Genomic DNA, 17,888 nt, shown 5'->3' on the forward strand with positions numbered 1-17,888 from the left:
AGCATAAAACCTGCAACAATCAATGAGCTGAGAGCAGCAATTAAAAGAAAATGCACCCAAATACCAAATGAAATGATTCTTAAAGTTTGCAATTTCATCTGTCCGCGTTATTAGCAATGCCTGGATCAGAACGGTCATCAATTCGAACACCTGCGATAACCCAAAAGGTTCTACACTTGTCTTCTTAAACTTGGATTATAAAACCTAGATATATCTTAAAAAAACATTGTATTTATAATCATTTAAAGTGTGTATACATTTTTCGGACACCCTGTGTGTGAGATACATCAATACAAGGATTTTCATTGGAAATCAAATAAGATAATCAAATGTTGGTTTGTTCTGAATTTCGCGCAAAGCTAACGAGGGCTATCTGCACTAGCCGTTCCTAATTTAGCAGTGTAAGACTAGAGGGAAGGCAGCTAGTCATCACCACCCACCGCCAACTCTTGGGCTACTCTTTTACCAACGATTAGTGGGATTGGCCGTAACATTATAACGACACTACGACTGAAAGGACGAGCACGTTTGGTGTGACGGGGATTCGAGTCCGCGACCTTCAGATTAACGAGTGTTGTAACCACCTCTCCCGGCATGGAATCGTACTCGAAGGTTTAGTAAATTAAATTATGTTATGTACAAATGAAACAAACATTGCAATAATTTTCATGAGCAGGCTGATACTAACCTGTGCATTTTATCCTTGTACTAGTAATGTATGTGCATGATTTTCAAATATCATTCTTAGATATAAAAATGAAGCAATGGGGAAAGTGACACCTCAGATCGAAACAAATCAGCAGAAAAGGTTGAAATGTAAATATTACCTAAAATGACTTCATTTTTTAAATGCAAACCCAAATATATTATTACTTAACCGACAAGTTTGACACGTGAAGCCGTGCCTAGCTGCAATGATTCAACTGCACCATAAGAACATCCTCAGCCTACACAACGACTTTAAAGCCAGTTTGGAAAGTGGTGAAGAGATTGAACAGTTTGAAGATCTTGCTGTCTCTTATGCATGGAGAAGTGTGATTATAAAAAAGGGACCATTACAACTGATATTTATTTTCTACCAAATAATGAAAACATTCCGAGCCGCGCCACCAACTATTACACTCATATAAAAATCGATTTTTTTTAATAACTTAGTTCGTTTATTTAAAATCGTTATTTGGTATGATACGGTTCTGCTCTAAACTGTTGGGCATAAAAATAAAAGCATGGCCTCTACACTTCACAAAAGTTCCATTCCTATCACCACTTGTAAACTTATTTGAAGGACCATGAATATTTCATACTGCATTTAACAAGCATAAAAAGAAAGTTATGAAGGATGTTTAACAATTAACTCCGCTTAATTTTTATTTGTTCACGTGTTAACCCAGGAAATATATCTGCCCTTGTTTTTTACACTTGCTATTTCGTGGTTTAAAGAAATTAAATAATACTTTGTTTTTAGATTTGATTTTTTTCTTCTGTGGTTACTATATTCCCGATCACAATAAAATTTGCTGTATTGTATTTAAATTAAGTAACTATTTTATCTAATACTGAAGGATCATGGGAAGTTAAAAATAATTTCGTCATCACAGTTTGACCACACAAATAACTTGAAGATTGAAACAACGGTCTCACGGTTTTCCTCATACTTTTCTGCATACCAAGGTTTACAAAACTCTAACTCAATAATATTAGGTTGTCTAAAAATAAATGTCGGAATTCTCACGATGACATTTAGAAGCTGAATATCGAGTAACTTATCGTTGGTTGATTGGTTTAATTCAACGTTTGTCGCTTACAAGGTGTCTTAATTGTCTGCTGTTTCAACTCTAATCAAAGAAAGTTTCGCAACCACCAAGGCAGCATGGACAAGAAGGACTTTCGTCTGATTTTCCTCTACGACTTCAAACTTGGACGATAAGCTACCGAAACTACACGGAGCACCAACCAGGCATTCGATCATGGATCTGTTACTGAACGTACAGTTTAGCGTTGGTTTTAAAGGTTTCGACATGAAGATGAAAGTCTTGAAGATACGAAAGTCGTGGAAGAAAGCCATCCTTAGATGAAAATACATCAATCTTATTTCCCACACCTTTCCCCTACATATTTTCAATTTTTCAAGCACTTTGACAACTTTTTGAACAATAAATGCTTTCAAAACCAGGCAGCTGCAGAAGAAGCTTTCAGGGAAAACATTGACCATAGAAACATTGATTTCTACTGCAGAGGCATAAAGAGCATTGTTACACAAGTATTGAAACAAATGGTGCTTACTTTGACTAAAGTATGTTTTACTTCGCAGTCCGAAAACGACATTTATTTCTAGACAATCTAAAATTCAACAACCTAAGAGCCTGTTCCATGCTAGGTTTTTCCATTTATCTTTGGGCAGTCAGTTTTCCGAAAGAAAGAGAGTTACGAAAATAAAAAAATTAGATCACAAGATCAATCGCACTCAAGATATTTTACTTTAATAGTAAACTTTGAGACTGAATAATACTTTTATTTCCGAGATATCTGCATGCTGACTCCATAAAAGTGTCGCCAGGCGCTTAAAACATTCTAGGCTCGGAAAATTTCGGCATTTCAGTTTGCTATCAATAATGGTTTTTCAAGACATCAACTGTGAATTCGGAGCACGAGAGTCAGTGTAACATATCCGTTAATGGGTATTTCAGGCGCACATTAACACTTAATACGCTGATATTCATAACCGTTAATATTTCTCTGTATAAATCAGACTACGAAACTTCTCAATACATGTTAAACGATATTAGCAGATGAATCCGTGCATTACACACTGAGAGATTTGGGTTAAAAATTATTTATGATTCATTTACTGACTTTGTAGTGACTGTAGAAGAGTGTTAACCGGTTAGTTTCCGTTTTTGTCCTAAATATGCTAGTAATGATTAAAAATACCCAGACTGTATGTATTTACCCTATGAATCAGGAAAAATCACATCAGTGCCACTAGTGGTCACACCCCCACTGACTGATTTATATTTAACCATCGATGGAGCTATGAAATTATATATTTTAAAATAAAAATAGCTACTTGACACATCCAGAATAATTAAACTATATTCAGCATACCAAATTGCAAAAGCTTAAGGGTTTAAGGACAAATTTCTCTCAAATTATAGCAGGATGTCTTTAAAAAGATTAAGCACAGAAGGAAACAGGAATTACCAGCCAATAATAGATAAGCAATAAATATAACATTAAGAACCTCACTGTACCTCTTTAGATTATAAATACAACTTTCCTGTTTATTTAAACACTGCATTAACAAAGTAAAAAAAATAAAGAAAAACTTTTAAAATAAGGAAGTAATGTAGTGATGGCGAATATCAATCCTTTAAAATCAATGGAAGCAAGATAGTAAGGATGGCAATTGCACCAACCTTACATCATAGCAAAGGCAAGAATTAACATATAACTATTCAGTCATAATAGTTTAATTTATCCTATTCTTCTATTCACATTCTACTACACTACGTTACTATGTAGGGTTGATGCAAATGTTACCCCTACTATCTAACTGGTGTTGTTTGTGAAGAATATATATTACCCATCTCTACATTTGCTTCCTCCTTTCTCGAAAAGTAACTTCTTTACTTGTTCACATTAGAACTCACGATATAGTAAAATATGTACAAACATTGTTTTTTCATACTGACACTTCTCATCTAACCTGGGTAATTCCCTCAGAAACAATAATTTCATTTCTCAAATTATTTGAAATGTTAATTTATGTCTTACAAATCTATAACAATGTTCTAGGCAAATAATACAAAACATCAAAAACACTGTATCTAAGACTGTCTGGTTCCTAGATTTTAACATGTTACTATTTACATATACAAAACTTCAGTATCTTGTAGAAAAGAGGCTTACTGATTTTTATTTTTGCAAAATGCTTTAAGGTCATCTTCTGTCTTACTAAAGTAAAAATTACCAAATCTAAATATACTTGTATGTATTACCTTCAAAATGATGCCCATAAAAAAACAACAAAAAATTCAGTAATACATTTCAATTTTTTTACATTCCAAAACCACCTGGTTTCTGAATTAAAAAGTTTCTATTGCCATTCATATAATTTTCTTTATTATTCTCACCTCTAAAATCACTTATTCTCCAACAGATGACAGCAATTATAACCTGTTCAGCTGATTTCCAAATTCTGACTTCAATGAACAAGCTAAAAATCTTTTCTAAATAGTACACAAAAGTTATTGTTGCAACAAAAATACATGTATTATTTCAAAAACACAATATATAAAAAAATTAGTTTATTTTTACAGCATGTAACTTAGTTACCTGTTGTTGAATGTTGTAGAACTACATAATTTTTTTCCTCCTAGTATTTCTTTCCATATTTATTTGTAGCTATATATTTTACTTGGCTTTAGTTGAATCACTTGCTTATTTGTGAATAAAATAATCTAAAGATTCACATGTAATGAACAGTTTGTTGCCATCTGAATAACAAATAAAATCATGTGATTTGAGATGTTTTTCTTTACTTATCATAAATGCAAAATACGATTATTAGGAAAAAATAATCCAATAACAATGTTTATGGCTTCTTGTTCCTCAGTTTTTTTTTCCATTGGCTGTAACATACACAGCAGGTTCTTCTCCACCAGGGCCAAAATACTTTATTTAAATCAACATCTTATTCTTGAAAGTCTCTGGTGCAAGTCTTTGGCTGAAACCAACCCACATAGTTTTAACTCAAATATACGATATCAAAGCTCAATTAAAGGAGTATAAAATAAATTTGTTTAAAAATCATCTCTCTTGAAGATTAACAATATTTCATCAACATCTACCAAAGGCTTGTACCAAAAACAGCATCCTGAAAGTTATGGTTACTTGTATTTGAACAAATACAGGTGAAAACTCCCATGGTTACTCATTTACAATTCATTATAAACTATAACCAATTACACAATTCTAGTTCAACTTCTTGAAAAATGGAAGTATTCTGAAACTGTTTTCTATAAAAATATGAGCCCACAACTACTGATACACTAAACAAACTTTTGCTGGGTCTCGTGAGGATATTTTCTTGTTCCTCTGTAAAAATAAGGTGCAACCTGTTGCATACAGTAATCAACAAGTAATCAAGTACTTATTGTGGAGGCCAACAACAGTTTCTGGAATTCCAAAGTATGTTGGCCCACTTCATGATGATCACAGCAAACTAAGACAATAATTAGTTTACAGGTCATCCAAGTCGAAGTCATCAAAGCCATCAGTGAGCTCTAGAACCTGGAAGTCTACTCTGTATCTTAGAAGTCCTACAGAAAGAGCATAAAAAACTGAAAATGCTGTTTCATACCATTATATGAATGTAACTAAGTAATTGATTCTGATGTTAAAAAGCAGAAAGTAAAACTTGATAAAAATTAAAAGCAGCTAAGCATCTAACAATACACTATTTAAAATTAATATATACGTTTATGTAATTATTCAACCTTCAAACTAAAAGTTTGAACTATTATTCTTATATAGAATATGTTAAATTACAAAATTTGAAATAAGTAACTTAGTATCTGGTTGCCAAATTACTTACACCAAAAATAAACTAAAAATTGTATTGAAAAAGCATTATACACACACTTCTAGTTTATCACTGTGAAATGTTTTTACTAAGACAAAACATTCAACCTCTTGGTTTTAATGCTTTTGCAATTGGATCCCCTTTTTATGTTTTTCTTTGTAAGTCCTGGATTACATTCAAAATTTAAATAAACACCTGTGCTAACTATGTATGTGAGTGAAATTAATATTATAATGTACGTTATGATTCCAACTTATATTTTAACTACATTTTAAGTCCTTTATTTCAAAATAAAACAACGAACTACTTAAAACTTCATATGTATTGTCATGTGACCAATGAGTTATGAAAATTCCCAAATCTGGCTCTCTGTATCCTCAGGAATACAATGGTAGATGAGTAGAAGCATCTCATTGATTTCAATGAATATAGTTGAAACAAGAAATAAATTTTTTCGACCTTTGACCACAGCCACACCCACCTTCAATGAACTTGAGTTTTATAATTATATGTAAATGTTACATATATATGTGTATACTAATTGTTGCACTATAATCAAACAAGTTATTTTGAAATTGGCATTCAGCTGTCTTTACAGATTACATATAATGGATTATAGTACTGTTTGGTGCTTGATCAACTATAACACTTACAGTTGTTTTTGACTAAACATGTTATAATTAGAGATACAGTTTACGTTGTATTTAGGTCTTACTATTATATTTTAAAATACATAATTAAAATGTTTAAACATTTTTAAAATACATCATACTTTGCATTTTGTTCTTGGGGCTTACAATATTATGTGAAAAACAACACTCCTGAAGAAGGGTTGCACATATCTCCCAAGAAAACTGTAATATGCCTTGAGGATACCATTGACTTGTGTTGAGACAAATAATAAGTGGTAAAGGACAAGAAAGGAAATCATTAAAAAAATTAACTATATGTGAAAAAGAAAATGCCTAGAAAATACAAATTAAACAAATAAAAAATCTATACAGATATTCTACAAAAAATTAAAAGGAATGTTGCCATTTTTCCAAAGTTTAATTATTTCACTGAATTGTATATTGACAGTAATGGTTAGAATTAGTGAAATGGTAGAGAAAATGAAAATAAACGTTTTATATCCTTTTAAGAGGTTCTTAATATTATGCAAAAGAAATATGAAAACTAAGACAAAGTATTTTTATACTTAAAATGAAAATCACCTTGCATCCAAACTATTTTAACTGTATGAGTGTTACCAAAGGGTTACCAAAGCGTAAATACCTTGAATATGGAAACCTAAGTGCAATGAACCATAGAGTGCTTGAGGTTTCTTGGTTATTTTACTGTAGTAAATAACAGAAATAATGTATGAAATATTCAGAACTAATGATATCCAAATTACAGTATTAGATGCTTGTTTTACTAGTTTCATTATACAAGTAATATGGTTTGAGACTTTTTTTTTTTTTTTAATTCAGAGAAATTTCAAAACATTTATCATTTTCATCAAACGGCATAGAGATAATCAAATATTATCTTAGCTTTCATTTCCTCAATACAAGTCTTTCATTTTTCTTACCTCCAATACCACCAAATCCTTTAACAAACTGTGATCCTTCCTGAGATCTGTCTGTGATAATCTCCAATGTGGCACCTGTTTCAGCAAAACTTTTAAATCTATATTAAGAAATTTCAGCAGACAACTCCAGCAAAAAATAATGGTTTGAAAATTCAAAAAAAATTAATTTAAAATGTTTTAACTATTTTTTCAACTCTTTAGTTTTACATATTTTCACTAAAAAGAAATACATCAAAAATATTTTTTACAAGATAGTTATTAGTATAATCACTGTCAATGATGGCAATTCAATTTATTTTAAAGTAAACAAGTATTCCAAAGTATCAAAACTGTAGCACAGAGAGCCTCAGGGACTCTTAGAACTCTGCAGTCTAGAAACTACAAGAAAATTTGTTTAGGTCACTATTTTACATATATATTAAATCTTACCAAAGGATTTGTAATTATTAGCTAACCATTCAAGCAATGGCATTGAATCTACCAACTCCAGTTCAACTCCAGTCTAAAGAAGTGAAAAAAAGAAAAAAGAATACACCACATTATCATCTTAAAAAAATTAAGGTCATACTAGTTAAAAAATGATTTTTAGAAAATAAATTTCAATTTAGAACTGTTTTCCTCCTGAGAGTAGCTAGTGCTTAAAAGAACAATCAAAGCTCCTGCAGAAATCTCAAAACAGAAACTAATTAAATGAGATTTTAATATATATAAAAAATTGTAATTTATTTAGCTCAGTAACATCAGTTTTTACTACATCACAAGCGCAAAGGTGCATCACTTTTAAATTAAAAATAAATGGTAAATATTAAAATATATCTTACTTCTTTATCAACAAAATATGTTTTATCTTTTTCCTGTTCAGGTGTCAGATGTAGTACTTTCTCCTCTAACAGAAAGAGAATATACATTACATTTCAAATATTATTGCTCAATAAGTTAAGTCTTGCAACTACATACTTTGAACTACGTCAACTAAAACTATGAAATATTGTTCCACTATTTTATTAGTTTAAGAAAAAAAGAATCGAACACCAACACTGTTATCCATCTCTTTTAAACAATATTAATAAGGCAAGTACAGTTTTATACTGATACCTGTTAAAACAAACATTACAAGCCTTAAACTATTCAAATCTACTTCCTCTAACCCTTTCCCAGTCATCTACCAGTATATTACCACTGCATTCTTTAAAACTCAAATATACGATCTGAAATACACATTGCAAGTATAACGCATGATTAATTTCTTGTACTGTATCCCTTTTTTGTAAATTTACACTTAAAGAAAAACCACTACAGGCAACTACATACTAGCTATGTATTAAAGTAAAACTAAGAACACCTTTCCTGAAAACCCATTTTTACATTTTTTTTCTACCAATTACACACATTACATCATGATTCTTTGTTCTTTTATATTACTCTTAAAAAGTAACTGTCCAATAAACAATTCTATGTTTAACACTTAAGTCAATTTTTATATTTTTGCATAAAATTGTAAACTGTTGATTTTGCTTATTTCATTTGCACTAGTATGGAAATTTTCAAAGCTTTAAATACAATGACAGACAATGATATTACACATCATGCAACTTTTTTAAAATTTTCAATATCTAAAACATTATTAAAATAAATATTTATAAAGAAATTTTATATATATAGCTGTTTCAAAAACATCTCCACTAATATCTAAACTAATGCCACAACAATGTACACTATAATAATTCAACAGTTTCAAATTATCCACTGAAGTTTTTAACCCTATGAACAGTGGAGGGTCAAAGCATGCATACCTTTTCAGAGTTACTTTTAAAACTATATCAAATTTATTATTGATGTATGTTAATAAATTCAGTTAATAATAAAAATTTCTATATTACCTAAATTTAAATTTCTTAATTTCAGGAAGATTATTTATACTTTTAATCTGCACCCAAGTCACATGATGCAGTGACACCTGATTTCCCTAAGACTTTCTCTCTTCCCTTATAAGAGCTTCAGAATGTTCAACTAATTATAAACAACTACCAGTGAATTACATTTCTTTGCATATGCATAAAGGTCCATTTAACTTCCTTGACTGATACAAACAATTATCATAGATACTGACAAGCTATAATACAAAATTTCAGCCGAGATATCACTACTGGTGCAATCGACAATACAGATCCTCCTACACTTTTATCCTTTATGAAATGTCTAATTCTCTTTGATGTTGCTATTAAACATATTCATATCAAAAGAAAGATCATATTTTTCACTGAATACAAAAGGGAAGAGTTTGATGTGCATAAATTAAAGAAGTTATTCCAAGCAGTAGTGGAATTTTTAAACCTATTTATATGGTGTTAGAAAGCCACATAAATTACAGCTTAAGAATGTTCTATTCCAGCACTTAATACTTAATATATTTTAAGGCTAAATGAATTATTCTTGAATAATCAGTACCATGAGGAAAAAAAAGCTCACTTAACCATGCGAGTGAAAAAGACCGAGGCTAAACTGCTAAATTTCTTGGTTTTTATGTAACTAAAATGTAAAAGTTAGAAATTCATTAGGTTAGATGAGAAACAATAAATCAAAAACAAATTTAATAAAACGATTTCCATGATCTCTCTTTGCTGCCTTCTTGTTACACAACTAATTGTATAACTATGTGACAAAGTTTTTACTTTTCTTTTGTTCATGGGTAGAAAGTGATATTTCCTAATTGCTTATACCTGAAGTAAATGGAAAAGACCTATTTTTCTCTTCAAACTTTGCTTTTGTGACTTGGGTAATGAAATTTTCAAATTTATCCATTTTCCAGTACATTCCAGGTAGATTCAGTCCAGAGTAGCTGATAGAGAATTTTCTCAAACTAACAAGAACTTTCTAGAATGCTGTAGAACTTATGAGAATTTTCAAGAACCTCTTAGAATTTTCTAGAACTTTCCATAGTAATATATATATATACAGGGACTCATCACTCCAGTTTAATTCTAGCTGCCTAAGTGAACATACAGACCTATCTGATTTCATCATAGATGGCATCAAGAAGCAGCAAGCATTCTCCAGATGCATTCTGCTATGTATGTGGTCAATTTATCAAGATAAAGAGTGAAAAAGTATGCATGACAACATGTGCTAAAATGTGTGAAGCCTACAAGGCATATTTCGCCATGCCTATCAGGGATCAAGACAAACCCTGGGCACCTCATTTTACCTGTAAGCACTGCAAAAAAAACTAGAAAATAAGACAGACAATTTTTGTTTGCTTGAATAGTAGGATTTTATATTATACAAATTTTAAACCTTTTAAAATTCAGTGCACCTCAAGGAGAAATACAACAGCATCAAGACCTTGCTAGAAGTCTTAAAGTATGATGAGTATGGCTGGTTGGTTATCGGAGACTTCAAAATAGTGGTATTCGTGATGGGTCTCCAAGGAGGTTTTACCAAGTTTCCCTGTTATCTTTGCCTTTGGGACAGCATGGACACCACAGCAAGCACTGGCCACAACAGATCGAGTTCTCTGTGGAGAGGCACAATGTCAAGTGTGAGTCATTAGTGGACCTCCAGAAGGTGTTGTTCCCATCATTGCACGTAAAATTGGGTCTTATGAAACAATTTGTCACAGCTTTGGGTAAGGAGTCTACAGCCTTCAAGTATCTTCGAGACTTCTTCCCTAAGGTTTCTGAGGCAAAGATCAAAGCTGGCATCTTCATTGGACCACAAATAAAGATCCTGGAGTGCATAGAATTCCCCAAGAAGCTCAGTAGGAAGGAAAAAAAGCTTGGAGCAGTTCTGTTGCAGTGGTTTGGGGCTCCTTGGGCAATCACAAGGCCGAATATTATGTGAAACTGGTTGAGGCTCTGGTGAAGAACTATGGCAAAATGGGTTGCAGGATGTCCCTGAAAGTCCATATCCTGGATGCTCATCTTGATAAATTCGTGGAGAAGGAGCATACTCAGAGGAGAAAGGTGAGCACTTCCACCAAGATATACTGGACTCTGAATGCCACTACCAAGGAGCGTATAATGAAAACATTAAGGGAGACTATATTTGAGGGCTGATACATGAAAAAGTGATTTACATTACAGTCACAAATCTCAAAAAACTACTCACTTCTAAACATTTTTGTATAACTTTAGTATAAATACATGTAAATCTTGATTCATATATTGTTTTATTCAGACCTTAAGTAAACGAAAATGTGTAAATTTACCTGTTTTTACATAGAAAATAGGTTAATTTCTAAATTTCATTATCCAGGTCACAAAAGCAATTAAGAAATAACGCATACTATACAGGAACAAAATGTGTGTAACATAGTGTTAGAGTTTACCTCAAGATCTCATCAGGTGAGTTACTGCCCTTTATTCTAATTAGACATTTCAAAAAACAAAATTAAAAGAAATGAAAACATTAATGAAAAAGGATTAGAGGTCTAAACCCTTAGAATAAATAGCTTAACTGTCTGTTGCTATCTTCAGACATATTAAAATAATTTTGATTTCAAGTTTAACTTTTCTTTTACCTACATTTACGATTTTGCTAAAGCTAGTGTAAAGAAAAATAAAAGAATGTACAAAGCTATAAAATAAAAACTTTAGATATTTATTTAGAACACTTAAAATATTATTGTAAATGAAATACAAATACTGTAAGATGAACAAATTTATAATTCTTGGCATTAAAATTGCTTTTTACTCTCAGACAAATATTTTGTAAACACATTTTATAAAAAGTCAAATTGTTTGTGTACAACAAATTTGTCATGTTTATTAAAAGACTGCAAAATTTCAAGAAGCTAAACTTCAAACAGTCAGTTATAGTATTTATAATTTCTTAGTTACAAGGGTCAGTAAAAATGAACAAGCTCATATGTAAAATAAAATGCAGTGATCAAAACTATTACTTTACCAAAATATAGTGTACTTATTCACTTTCACATTTTGGCAATAATACAGACTATTTAATGTTACTTGAAATACAATAAAATTTGAAAGTACAAAAAAGCAAATAATTAACCAGCAATGCTAGTTTAATTAGACTGAAAATTTAGGCCTAGCCTACTTCATACTAGATGCTTACCAAAAAACTCATGATAGGTTACAGTACTCTTAAAAAGTTTACCCTTTAAGAATAAAAAAAGCAATGATTTATGCCTTTCTTTTAACTTTTTTGTTTCTTTTTAAGGTAGCAACACTAACAGCTTTTTTTGAACAGTGATTAAAAATTGTAGTTAAATGTTTCAAATTGTCTATACATATTCTGCAAGGGCAATCAATTTTAGGCTGAGCAGGTTAAAATCCACAAAAATACAAATACAAACCTTAGCATTGAAAAAAAGATCAATGATGTCCATAAAATGGGGTCCACGAAATACACAATAATATTTGAACAGTTTAACTCACCATTGATAAAAATTAAGATGCATCAGTACTTGAACTTATGCAAGTTTGAAGCACAGATGTTTAAGAAGAGATACACTGACCAATAAAACTTGATAATTTTCATACAGCAAACAAAAAAATGTAATACAGTTGAATTATTTCAGGTCATGTTAGAGAAAAAACAAAAAAACACTTCTGATGCAACAACTAATTTTAGAAATTTATGATTCATATAAGGAAGAAAAGTAGATGTTGGGCAAGTAGACTGCAAGCAAAAAAATAGTTGTTTTCACGTTTTGATAGCTTTGGAATTTTTTCAGGAAATGTAAACAGTTGAATTTTACAATTTGACACCAACTTCAAAAGTTCATTTCCAAACTAATAAGCTAGAAGTATGTAATGAGTTTATACAAAATACATTTCCCTATGTACAAAAATAACAGATGTGTGGCTACATTTCCTGTTGGAAAAGTTTATCTATGCAGATAGGAAACAAACAAAAATTACAATATGAGAGAAAATTTTCAAAAATTATATTCATATATACATGTATTGCTATACTTATTTTTTTGGTGCATTAATTAATTTTCTACACTACTGAATAGATTTTGGCATAAAAATGCTTCAGAGACAGCTGTGTAAACCAAAGCTGCAAGGTAATATTTCCACCAACTTCCAATTCTTATAAAATTAGAATTAGTGATTGATTTCCACTGATAAAACCAATATGACAGTTTAGTACTAGCAGCATTTCTGGAATCATTACTTTTAAGTAAAAAAAGAATGTAAGAGTGCACTCTTTATTTATGGCTTGAAAATTGCACATTACTATAAAACCTGTATTATGAAAGTCTGTTGGTTTCAATTACTTCACAGCCAACAACTTCAAAATAAGCAGCAGTGTAGAAGTAAATGTGTAAGCTCCCTCTGTATATGTAATATTTTGTTGTTCTTTATTCATTTAATTAGCAATTGTTAAAATAAATCTAGTGTAAGCTGTCAATAGATATTAGTGAAATAAATTTTAAAGTGCAGTAAGAACAGCATGCTTTCAGTTAAAACAACTTTATTATAGCTTCAAACTTTATAAATACTATAAGAAATAATACCTTATGGCAGCTGTTTATGCTATTTATTACTAAACACAGTATTCATACCTTATAGAAAACATTTTCTAAAAAGGATTTTTTGGAAAAGTACCTCAAAGGAAAAGTGTTTGGGATGTGCTGATATAAAATGAAATGTTTTTATGTTAAATGCAGTACCTTTTATTGAAAAAATAATTTTAAGAACTTCACTTTTTTAGTAGGATATTTACAAATTACATCAACAAAGATATAATCAAACCACTGCATACAGTCTTAATGAAAGTTATTTCTTGTTATGAGGAGAATACTTCTAGTTAAAATTGTATCCTGCGATATTCTTGCATATACTGTAGTTATTTTTCTAATTATATAAATCTTGAAAACCCAAAGTGCATAACATTTTCATGGATTTTTTTGTTTGTGGTGCTATTCAATAGATGATGCCATACTGTATTTACTATTTTAGTCACATAAATGGATATACATACACAAAACTACATACTTTGTATTTTGACATCACAAACATCTAATTTCAACCAGTTCTGCATTCAGCATTCCATCTGACTTGCAAAAATCAGTATTTAGGCATGTTTTTTTAACATTTACTTTTAAATTAAGAAATTAAGTAATGTATAATAGTAAAATTTGAATTATAATCAATTTTATACAAATCTTATTGACTTAAATTCATAAATTTCTGTCAATATCAATTTATTTATTCATTTATTTTTAATTCTGGCACAAAATATCCTGCATAATATATACCCAAATAAAGAAAAAAATGTATAATATCAACTGTATTCATGCTCTATGTTCAGGCCACTAATAATCATCTCTTTCTTTCTTCACAACAGGCAAAACTAGTATATATATTTTTTCAATCAATCTGCACGTCCTAATTAAAACACACTGAATATTTGCAAAATAAACTTCTAATTAGTGAACTTTTACACAAAGTTTACAATAACTAACAAATTACCATTTGTTTGCTTGGTTTTGACACAACATACTATGCAAATATTATCATATATTTGTGCCAAAGTTTCTATTTTCTTCAACTGTAATTCACTTGGTAACACATGCTACTGATAAATAAAAGAAATAATTATATTTTACTGCAATTCTCTGAAAAAGTATTAAACAGATATTTTAGCACCAGAATTCTTCTAAAACATTGAATCCTCAAAGAGAACACTAAGAGTTCATTTACTGGTTTTACAAATACTCCAATTCAAACTATAATTCTTTTATCTGAAGTATATAATTTATCTACTGTAATTAGGTAGTAACACATTTACAAAAAATTTGAGTAAAAATGGTCTCATTTTCCAAAAACACTGGGAAGAAAAAAGAAATCACTTACCATCTGAAGCATGGTTTTTCAGAAAAAAGCGGTTAATATCTAGATTCTCCCAACAAATCAAGATTTCTACAGCTCCCATCTCAAGAGCTTTGAGTGCGTCTTCAACACCAAAACAGTATTTTCCTGTATCTTGGGAGATTTCATCAAAATAACGCCCTGAAAGGATAACAATTATTGTACACTAAGAAAATTATAGAAATGCTTTGTAAGACAAGGAGATAAAATACAATTACACTTTCTTTCTTACAAAAATGTTTTTATAGCAATAAAACTGAAGTTAGCAGAGATACTGAATGTTTCATATAAATTAGTGATTAACTGATTCTTAATCCAGTACCACAATCCATCAACATTAAACACCCTGTAATAATATTCATCAAAATAAATCTTTCAGGTCTCCAAGATATTGGCTTCTTACACATCTCAGCTTAGATGCTGTCAGAAAGAAATATTTCAGTATAAATTTTACTCGAAACAATGATGTAATCATAACAACTTCCAAAAAGTGAGTTTTTATTACAAATTATTCTTCAGTGAATTAACTCCATCATAACACAGTTTAAATTATAGCTCATATATCCTAATGAACTCAAGAAAAATAAAAAAAAACGAATTTCCAACCTATTAGTTTTTTCTCTTGTATAAACTTTACATTGGCAAGTACTTCTGCAGAAAGCTCAATAGCTTGGTTAAATCCATTCTCACCTCCATATGAAACATCAACCAGTTTTAGAATCTTGGCTTGAAGTCTCTGTATAAAAATGTTTACACTGATTTACAAAAAAAACACCAATTTGAAACAAGTATGGTTTTAATGGTCTTACAACAAACTTTTTAAACTTCTTTCTCCACACGTTACTCAGTTGCATTAAAAATTTAATTAAACCACTTATTTTACTTGCAATATATTTTACTGAAATTGTCATTAAACAAATTAATTCAAGGTATTATATTATCTTAGCTTTTATTCCTTTACTTCATACTTCAAAAGAAACATTGAAAGCTGTAATGAAACTTCAGTTATCACATGAAGCATGATTTATAAAGAAATTCAAACTTTGGTGATGTATAGCCTGAATAACAAAATTAGTCCTGCAGATGGATTCCTAGACAATATCTACATTTATCTGCCCTACATGCATGTATTTTTCAAAAGTTCTTTGGCTGAATGCAAAAGAAACAACTAACAAACTTTGTAAATCCCTGACAGGTGCCTAGCCCAACTTCTTACCATTGAGCTTTATAACTCGCATATAGTTACATGACACACACAGTCATTAGAACAAACTCATCTTACAGTATAATCCAATAATATTTACTCTGGAATAAGCACAAAGTTGTTGTCATGACATAGATATAACTGCATGTAGTATTGTTGGCTGTTTTGTTCAGAATAGCATTCAGTTGTTTCTTATTTAAATGTGTCAGAGAGACAAATTCTACTCAAGTTTTACTTTTATATTTTAGTTTAATATGCATAACTTGGATTTTAAAATTTGTATTTGAAAGATTTTAATAATTGTTATAAAATAAAACCTGGCCTTGCTCAGCTAGGCCCACATTACTAAGCAAGTATAAAAAGAATTTGCCTGGGGGTAAGGTGTATCCACCATTCCATCAGCTGCTGGTACCCATTAACATTGTGTCAACATAAATAATCAACAGTAAATAATAGGAAAGGACAATAAAACATTAAAAATAGAATACAAGTGAGAAGGTAAAATGTGAAATTACGCATATGACTCAAAGATATTTTAAAATTATTTAATGAGTTAAAAGGTATGCACATATTTCTGTCTCTTAATATTATGCATTTCATTGCACTGTGTATTGATGTTAACAGCTAGAATTAGTCATATGGTAAAGAAAACTGAAAATGAAATACAACCATTTACCTTAAAAAACTTTTGATATTAATTTAGAAGGTTCTAAATATTATGTAAATAAAATGTGAATTTTAAAATGAAAAGTAGCATTTTTAAATGTAACAGAAAAATCCAAGTGCAGATAATAAATTTTTAGTATAAATACCAGAAAAATAATCAAAAACAAATATATTTTCTCAAACATCACATTTTTACAGGATTGTCAAAATTCAAACTATTTCATTTACTTTTCCTTTTTTTTTTTTTATAAAGAAATTTCACAAGAGTTATGTAACCTACTTGCATTGTACATAGGTTATTGTCACATTTTAAGTTGAAATAAATCTATTTTCATATATTTCATATTTCCACACCATTTTTAAACCCTTTATGTTCATGTTACCAAGTTACATTTAAAATTTAATTAAACCACGTTAAATATCAATGTATTTTAATAAAATTACTATTAAAGTACATGATAACTTAAAAGTTTTATATTATCTAAGTGTTATTCCTTTATTTGAAAAAGATTAAATCAATTAAAGCTGAGATATTTTTCTATCATGTGATCTGCTTGTGGCTACAAGTCTAAACATTGAGCTACTACACATGATACTGTGAGAACATAACACACTGTCATCATAAAAGGTCAAATCAAAGTTTTGCTTGTCTTTCATTAGCATCTGGAAAATTTCCAAGAATTTCTCAATGAGGGTTTTACATTCTAATATTTCTGGGCTTAAGGTCAGCCATATCAAAGTCAAAGCTGTATTGCTAGGTGAGTTTGCAATGAAATCACATTCTTACAACCAATAAAAAGATTACATTTTCAACTATTAATTTATATCCTGAAGAAACTTACCAGTGTATGGATTTATAACATAATATAGAAAAGAAGCATATTCCATTGTTCTCTTGAAGTGTACCTTGAGCTCTGCAAGTATTTCTTACTTTATATGTATGAGTTTGCTAAAAAGTTACATTGCATTTAGTTTTAATGTTTATACTTTAATTAGTTATGTATCATTTGCATTTAT

At 30.0% G+C, this 17,888-nt stretch overlaps 1 pseudogene across 1 annotated transcript in view; it reads right to left on the minus strand.

The window, feature by feature from the left end:
• Nucleotides 1-3,254: 3,254 nt before the first annotated feature.
• LOC143249084 (eukaryotic peptide chain release factor subunit 1-like) overlaps nucleotides 3,255-17,888 on the minus strand; it is a 44,243-nt pseudogene continuing 29,609 nt past the window's right edge. Inside the window, exons 7-12 of the transcript XR_013027509.1 lie at nucleotides 15,608-15,737; nucleotides 14,987-15,142; nucleotides 7,979-8,043; nucleotides 7,587-7,659; nucleotides 7,158-7,232; nucleotides 3,255-5,321 (exon numbers count right to left, since the gene is read on the minus strand). The product of XR_013027509.1 is annotated as a eukaryotic peptide chain release factor subunit 1-like (transcript). The remainder of the gene's footprint in view (nucleotides 5,322-7,157; nucleotides 7,233-7,586; nucleotides 7,660-7,978; nucleotides 8,044-14,986; nucleotides 15,143-15,607; nucleotides 15,738-17,888) is intronic.

This window comes from Tachypleus tridentatus, chromosome 4, assembly GCF_004210375.1.
Source record: "Tachypleus tridentatus isolate NWPU-2018 chromosome 4, ASM421037v1, whole genome shotgun sequence".
NCBI classification, from domain to species: domain Eukaryota; kingdom Metazoa; phylum Arthropoda; class Merostomata; order Xiphosura; family Limulidae; genus Tachypleus; species Tachypleus tridentatus.